We start from the raw sequence: 8,784 nt of genomic DNA, 5'->3' as shown, positions 1-8,784 counted from the left end.
GTGGGAGAGGGAGAAGCAAACTCCCCACTGAGCAGGGAGCCTGATGCAGGACTCGATCCCAGGACCCTGAGATTATGACCTGAGTGGCTCAGTTGGTTCAGAGTCTGCCTTCGGCTCAGGTCATGATCTCAGGGTCCTGGGATTGAGCCCCACATCAGGCTCCCTGCTCAGCAGGGAGTCTGCTCCCTCTCCCACTCCCCCTGCCTGTGTGCAGCCATCAAAAGGAATGAAATCTTGCCATTTGCAACAACGTGGATGGAACTGGAGGGTATTATGTTGAGCAAAATATGTCAATCACAGAAAGACATGTATCATATGATCTCACTGATATGAGGAATTCTTAATCTCAGGAAACAACTGAGGGTTGCTGGAGTGGTGAGGGGTGGGAGGGATGGCGTGGCTGGGTGATAGACACTGGGGAGGATATGTGCTATGGTGAGTGCTGTGAATTGTGTAAGACTGATGAATCACAGACCTGTACCCCTGAAACAAATAATACATTTTATGTTAAAAAAAAGAAGATAGCAGGAAGGGAAAAATGAAGGGGGGGAAGCGGAGGGGGAGACGAAGCATGAGAGACTATGGCCTCTGAGAAACAAACTGAGGGTTCTAGGAGGGGGGGGATGGGTTAGCCTGGTGATGGGTATTAAAGACGGCACATATTGAATGGAGCACTGGGTGTTATACACAAACAATGAATCATGGAACACTACATCAAAAACTGATGATGTAATGCATGGTGATTAACATAACATAATAAAATTAAAAAAAATTGAACGCCTGTAAACATTTTATTTATTTTTTTTAAGATTTTATTTATTTATTTGAGAGAGAGAGAATGAGAGAGAGCACATGAGAAGGGGGAGGGTCAGAGGGAGAAGCAGACTCCCTGCTGAGCAGGGAGCCCGATGAGGACTCGATCCCAGGACTCCAGGATCATGACCTGAGCTGAAGGCAGTCGCTTAACCAACTGAGCCACCCAGGTGCCCTCCTATAAACATTTAAATTATATTTACAAATTTGGATAAACTCTTCAAACATCTGAAGGAGTAGAAAACATCCCCAACAGTTTTTCCTAGATGATGTAATTCTTCCATCTGATCAATCACACTGATAAATGTGCTGAATTGAATTTTTTAAAACATCGAAGTCCTGTTTATTTCAAATCACATATCTAATAATAGTGCAAATTTCCTACAGCGCCAATGTCACTAAAGAAAGCAAATTCCCATCTTCATGCGAAGTTTTGTTAGAGAAAAAGTAAAAAGAAAAAAAAAATGGGATCCTTATCTGGCTGGAGATTTGATTTATTGTTGGTGTCAGAGAACAATCCGGGATTCAGGGTTTCTAAGTGATTCTCATGGAGCCCAGGTTAAGAGGTTGAGCCTCTTCAAGAGCTTCTTAGCTTTCGTCTTTTTAAATCATTCAATCTCTCATACACATCTTAAAACAGTATCTTCAATGATTTTTGTTTCTATAATTTCAACCAAATAGGTCATTTTTGTGTGCACGGCAGCTGCTTGACTAGACTCCACAGTGTTTCCCATGGTGGGCAAAACCGGAGACCTGGCTCATGTTTAAACTACCTTTTCATAACTGTTATACTGAAAAATCGTATGGTTTCTTTCGTCACTTCAACTGCATCAGTTGGATGGTCTGAAAATAATAAACTCTTGCAGAATTCCGAGAGTATGAACCTTTATCATTCAACCTGTAGGTTGAATACATTGTAATTCACTTAGTCTATGTTTTATCATTTAGCCCAGCTGATAAGGTAAGGGGATGGTGAGCATTTTGACCTGACCAGTAGGAACCCCCTTGCTTATTATCTTGCTCTCTTTTATTTTTACCAGGAAGAAATGGCTTTCGCCCCATGACACATGCTCAGTGATAACTGTGGTCCCTTTCTCCCTCTTTTATTTTGTGTTTTGCATCTGCATGGTCTTCCCCTTTTTCCTGTGGGCTTTTGTGTATATTCTATACTGCTTTTATCTCAGTTGTAAAAAAAAAAAAAAGTTTTATTTTAAAACATCGTGGCTAATTTTCCAATTAAATGAAGCAGAATGAATAACCCCTTTCTATGCTTCAATCTATGTAAACTCCCAGTGGAAATGGGATGAAAAGTATGATTCATTGAGTAACAATGTGACTCTGTGTACATACATTATTTATCCCTCATGATATAATGTATATTAATTATTGTATATTAATAATGCATATTGCTGATTACAATAGTCTAGGGAACTAGCCTAAGATCACTGTGTTAGTGAGCCCAAGCTTTTGAACATAAATTTTTTGGCTTTCGAGCTGTATTACTTATCTGTTGCTACATAACAATAGTAAAACCAACAGTGTTTTACAACAACACACCTTTGTTATTATTTCACAGTTTCCCTGGGCCAGGGATCCAGGCACAGTGTAACCTGGTCCTCTGCTTCCAGCCACACAGCCCTGAGGTCCAATATTGTCATGACTACGGTCTCACTGAGATGCAACTCGGGGAGCATCTGCTTCTAGGCTCACTCAGGCTGCTGGCAAAATCCACTTCCTTGTGGCTGTGGGACTAAAGTCTTCTGTGTCTGTTTGGCTCTCACCTGGGCCACCCTCTGCCTCTAAATGCCGCTATAGTTCCTTGTCAAGTGGCCCTCACAAAATGGCTCATTGCTTTGTCAAAATTAGCAAAGGAAAGAGACTGAGCCTCAACAAGATAGTCATTGGAATCTCATGTAATGCAACCACATAATGTACATGTAAATGTAACTTCCCATCACCTTTGCCATATTCTTTTGGTTAGAAGCAAGTCAAGGGCACCTTAAGAGTCTGTCCACCATGGAGCCTTTCCAGTTTCTGGAGAGCTCAGGGTCCATCCTCTGTGTTCAGGATTCTTCCCTTTGCCACACTGGAAAGGAGGTACCATGGTTGTTCCAAGGGACTCTGAGTTAGTGTGTTCACTTCTTAAACTAATACTCCCAGTCTGAGCTGAAGATTTATTGGGCTATCCTTAATGCCAACTATCTATTCTCTTCTATGGGTGGTAAGCTATAAGATCAAAGACTATACCATATGTATATGCATATTTGTATATCTACACCTATCTATAATCTGAGAAAATTAATTCTAGGGTCAGGTCATTGATAATTACATTGTACTATTCTCTCTATATCTTCTTTTTTAAAGATGGATTTATTTATTTGAGAGAGAGTGAGAGAGAGAAGTGGGGAGGGCCAGAGGGAGAGAATCTCAGGCAGACTCCTTGCTGAGCTGAGCATGGAGCCCAACATACAGCTCCATCCCAGAACCCATGAGATCATGGCCTGAGCTGAAACCAAGAGTCAGAAGCTCAACTGACTGAGCCATCCAGGAGCCCCAGTTTCTCCCTATATCTTACTTTAGAGTTGTTTCCATTTTAACCCTTTAAATTTTGTCAAGAAAATGATAGAGTACAGAACTCCAAATAATGAATCTACAGTATTTTTTGTGGCTTTTCCATGATCTCAAAACAAAACTAACAAGGTTTTCATCATTTCATATTTTCTTTTACAAATTTGTATATTTCCAGTGTGATAGCAAGGCATAGAGAAAGGAGATATACATTGTGAAGTAATAAACCTGGGGTTTGGTCTTGGAAATGTGTTTATTAGCTACCCCACCTTGGCCAGGGCATTTCGGTGCTTGAGATAGGGAGATGTGGAGATACCAGAGGATCAGCTTCATTTTCCTCATGGATGCATTAGGAAGAAAGGGCAGGCTCTCTTATAGTTCTAAAATTCTATGGTTCTATTTTGAGTTGGATAAGTGACATATAAACAAAAACACGACTTCTACACAAAATTGAATAATACATTTACTTAATACTTTACTCGCAACAGAATACACACATTAACAGTTGTCTAAATGGCAAGGCATTTATATCAGTTTCTAAGAAAAAAGTTAAGGGTAGAAGGGGGGAAAAAAAAACCCTCTTATTTCTAAAGTTTTTCTACATCTGTGCCATGCTTGACAGATCACCTATCAAACACTGAATACCGTGAAGTAAAAATCACAAGTAAGTAAAAAGTATTGTTACTCAGAGTAAGTGAAGTGCACTCCAACAAAGCTACCCATTTTGCAATACTTTGTTCTCTCGATGTAAATAAAGTATACTTTGTAAAGACCAGTGTCACTTTGCAAAGCAGTATACTTGTAATTTCTGCACATTTTTGTCTCACCACTGTTGACTTGATTGGGGTCATTTTCCAACTTCAGCAGATGTTGCACATGGTTAATACATCCTTAATATGCAAACACAGCCCAATCAAAATTTACATTTTTTATGAAATTGTTGAACACACATGTATTTCTTTCCCTGTAGGAGTTTACCGAGTAGTGATCTAGCTACAATAAAAACATAGGCTTAGCTAGAATGTATCATTTATATAACTGTAGACCAAGAAGTGTGAAAAATCAAAGTGGAGAGACTACTTCCAGGCTTCCCTGGAAAGTTTCAACAAAGAATAAGATTTGAGCATGAGAAGAGTTTTGCTTAGCCTGTTAATCTTGGAATCCAGATTTCACCCAATAGCAACTATATCATGGTCATACTTACTGGTTAACCTCACTGAAAAACTACAGATAACTTTATTTTCACTTTTTTATTTTCAAATTTATTTTAGTCAAATCATGTGCATTTGGGAGCTTTTTTTATGTTTTCATTTGCAGGGAGTAACATGCAATAGATTCTTCTGGCTAGATGATGTATCTGAACATTGTGCCAATTGGCTTAAACTGGGGAAAGATTGTTGCAAGAGATTTTATGCAATCCATATTTGTTATATACCTTTGAATAATTAATTTTTATAGCACCAACTAGTGGGTTCTGGGCAGAGTGATTTTCTTCATTTTAATGTTTGGAATGAGCCCAAATAGTCAATTACTCTCTCTCCCTGTAGAACTTACTTTTTCAGCTTCATTGAATTAGGTTAATTAGGAAGGCAACGGACGTCCCCCCCATGCCACCTCCACAGCATTTTTAGAGAGTGCTTCATTTGTGTTATAACTGCCTATTTAAAGAAGCAAATCACTTTCACAGGAAAAATATTAAATATCTAATTTTTATTTATACTATCTGTAGTATAAATATATATAGTTCATATAAATATAAATATATATGATGCAATATAACAAATAGTATATAAATATAATATCTATTTATTTTTAGTTTTATGTGTATGTGTGTGTGTGTGTGTGTGTAGTTCCTATAATGTGAGTGTGTGTTTGTTTTTCGTTCCTATAGAAGCAAACGTGTGCTAAGGATGAGTAGAAAGTGTTCAATCTGAAGATTGCTACTAGTATGAATTTGTTAAATAACACCTTTTTGGCATCAAATCTAATCTGAGTTTCTATGAGAAAAATTGAATTGTCTGTGGTTAGGAAGTGGAAAGAGTGGGTACCATTCCCTAGTGATGGTGAGCCCGGATGGATTGCCCATCAGGTGGATGTAAGAGGTTATCTCTACACTTTTGTCTACAGAGAGCATTCTCTCTTTACCTTCTGACTTCCTAGAATGATTATTTGGGACTCAAATCTTTAAGTCCCTATAAATTCTTCCAGACTGCCGCCATGCCCATGCGTTGACCAAACATGATAACCCTAGCTTTGGGAAATAAACGGTAGACTTGGTTTGTAAAGAAGTCTGGGACATAAAATAAGTCATTTTGCTTTAGCTTCAGGTGATTTCTCTTTCAAAATGGTGTTAATAACATCAACAATAGTAACCATAACTTAAGCTTTTCAAATCCTTATTCTGTACCAAGGACTGCCATCAGTACTTCATACCTATTGTCTATTTCTGTCGTTACAACAACCCAACGGGCTCTTTTTTGATGCCACTTCCCTTATGCACACTGGTAAGTAGGAAATGGCATTGGTATAATGAGGAAATGGTATTGATTCATAAGTTATTTTACAGTATACTTATGTTTTGAAATATTCTGGAAAAGCTCCCTTCATAGTTAAAAGGAAAGACTTAGCTATGTAAGAAGATCTTAAGAAAACTGAAAATCTACTGCAGTCCCCTTACTTAGTGCACGTAGAGCCCCTATTAGTATCTACAACTGATAGACAATCCATCTGGAAAAGCTGTGGGTACAGGTGAAGCAATTGTAGAGTTATTTCTCTGACCTAAAATAATAAATTAATGAAGGTAGCTAAATACTGGATCAAGTTTTTAATTTTGATGGAAAAAAAGGTCTTTATTCGGAAGTAAATCACCCTCAATACCTACTCTTTTTTTTAAGATTTAGTTATTTATTTTGGAGAGAGAGAGAGAGAGCACGAGCAAGCCTGAACAAGTAGGCAGGAGGGGCAGAGGGAGACAGAGACAGAGAATCCTCAAGCGGACTCTTCACTGAGCTGAGCAAGGAGCTGCACGTGGGGCTTGATCTCACGACCCTGAGATCATGACATAAGCTGAAATCAAGAGTCAGACACTTAACTGATTGAGCCACCCAGGTGCCCATAAATACCTACTCTTTGAAGGAAGAAGCACAAACCCCAATGTTGAACCCCATTGACTATGATGCTTGGTGGAAATACCATTAAATATTTAACTTTCTAGTATTTTTATTTATTTTTTACCATTTTAGTTTTGGTTAATGCTCTGGATACAAAAACACATGTTTTTTTTTCAGGTACATACATATAGTGTTACAGAAATATTTGTTCTGCTTTGGCCCTGATTTTGTAGCAAAGAGAAATTGCAGGTGAGTGGGGTTGAGTAGTCTACCCACATTCACATGGTTGGTAAGTGGTGGATCCAGGATTGGATTCTGTCAGTTCCAGGGCAAGCCCTCTCTTAACTTCTATGACATGAGTATTGAACTACGTTTAATTCCTTTTTCCTGATTACAACCATTTTTTATTATGACAGAAGGAAATTTTCACATAAGAGGAATCCCGTCTTGGGTACTGTCTTCTGCAAGACACGTGTCTTTTGTATTAACACCTGTTGATTAATTGATCCCTTTATTTTCATGAAATATGTCTCTTCACCTCTAAGAATAGTCTTTGTTCTGGTTTACTCTCTGATAATAACAGAGCCGTCCAGCTTTCTTATTACTGTTGCATTGTGTAGCCTATCCTTTCATTTTTCATGTATCTGTGTCTTTGTATTTAAAATGGAGTCGGGGGGGCACCTGGGTGGCTCAGTTGGTTAAGCAACTGCCTTCGGCTCAGGTCATGATTCTGGAGTCCCGGGATCGAGTCCCACATCGGGCTCCCTGGCTCAGCGGTGGGTCTGCTTCTCCCTCTGACCCTTCCCCTCTCATGCTCTCTGTCTCCCATTCTCCCTCTCAGATAAATAAATAAATAAATAAATAAAATGGAGTCAGGGGTGGAAATGGATTTTCAACATCACATGGAGGAGGTGAAACAAGGTTTTACTGGAAAAGGAGGAAGCTTGCAAAACAAGGGAGGAGCCAAAGCACTGTGCTCTCTCCAGATGCCCAGCATCATCTCAGGACACAGGCTGCCCAGGCTGGAAACACTGGACCCATGAGAAGTACAGTCCCCACTGCTGGCTGGCAGATGGACCCTCACTTGGCCTCAGCTGGGTGTCACCTGTCCTTCTGGAAGAAGGTGGAAGGCGGGGCTCTCCAGGGAAGCCAGAGTGAACATCTCCTCCTTCTCCTCCTCCTTCTTCTTCTTTTAAAAAAATAGTGCTCTTTGCATCATGTCTCCCTCAACTGTGCTCTGTTCTTTCTCTCTTCAAAATTTTGGTCAAAGTAACATGGCTTATGAAAGTATAGAGAGATTTTTTTTTTTAAAGATTTTTATTTATTTGAGAGAGAGACAGAGATAGTGAGAGAGAGAGCACTAGCGGGGTGGGGAGGGAGAAGCAGGCTTCCCGCTGAGCAGGGAGCCCGATGCAGGGCTTGATCCCAGGACCCCGGGATCACAACCTGAGCCAAAGGCAGATGCTTAACAACTGAGCCACCCAAGCGCCCCGAAAGTATGGAGAGATTTGAGCAACTTGGAGGTGTATTCTGGTGAAAGAAAAACAAAGCTCTTCGTTTTTTTGGTGCACTAGCCCTGGAAACCATTCTTGCTGAGTTACGGTCATGGAAGAACACAGGGCTGAGGACGGAGCCAGAAAACATAGTTGGATCTTCTCCAGGAAAATTAAACATCATTAAACAAAGTATAAGTCCAGATATACTGTCTTAGTTTTACTGCGCTAATTGTCATTAAGATAACGATGGCAAGTTCTCTGGTTATGATCCATTGGGACCCCCGGGGGGGGGGGTCCCTGCCCCTCCCTCCGCATGTCTCAGGACGCCTGTGGCTCCTGGTATAAGGCAGGGCTGAGTGGAGGTATGAGCGCTGCCAGCCGACCCACTGCTGTACATTTCTGTATCTTTTTCTTCATCAGTAAATAGAACCTCATTTAATTTCCTAATTACATATTGACTTACAAAATAATTTTTCAAACATTTTAGTGGTGTGATGTAATTGTAAACAAGTGTGTACTCGAGCCTTGAACATATTCCCAGGTCAGAAAATACCACCATTGTCTGAATGTACTTTTGGATATATTATCTGTAGGGAATCTAGTTGCCATTTCTATGAAAAATAGAAGGATCAGTTTCACTCTGTATTTACAGGCATGTGTACCAATATGTGAATAAAGTAGGAGATAATCTGCCATTTAGAAATGTGTGTGTGTGAGAGAGTATGTGTTTAAACATTATTCAGATTTATTGCTACGAAAGGGTGGTTCCTTTCAACATTCGCCAGGCAGATAAAGCT

At 39.8% G+C, this 8,784-nt stretch overlaps 1 protein-coding gene across 1 annotated transcript in view; it reads left to right on the top strand.

Annotated features, from left to right (window-relative positions):
- LOC102751140 (protocadherin-15) overlaps positions 1-8,784 on the top strand; it is a 762,960-nt gene that overhangs the window by 327,711 nt on the left and 426,465 nt on the right. The gene's annotated exons all lie outside the window — the stretch shown is intronic.

This window comes from Leptonychotes weddellii, chromosome 6 (assembly GCF_054177405.1).
Source record: "Leptonychotes weddellii isolate Sample4059 chromosome 6, ASM5417740v2, whole genome shotgun sequence".
Lineage (NCBI taxonomy): Eukaryota > Metazoa > Chordata > Mammalia > Carnivora > Phocidae > Leptonychotes > Leptonychotes weddellii.
Note: the sequence above shows the minus strand (reverse complement) of the source record. Positions and strands in the feature narration are given on the sequence as shown.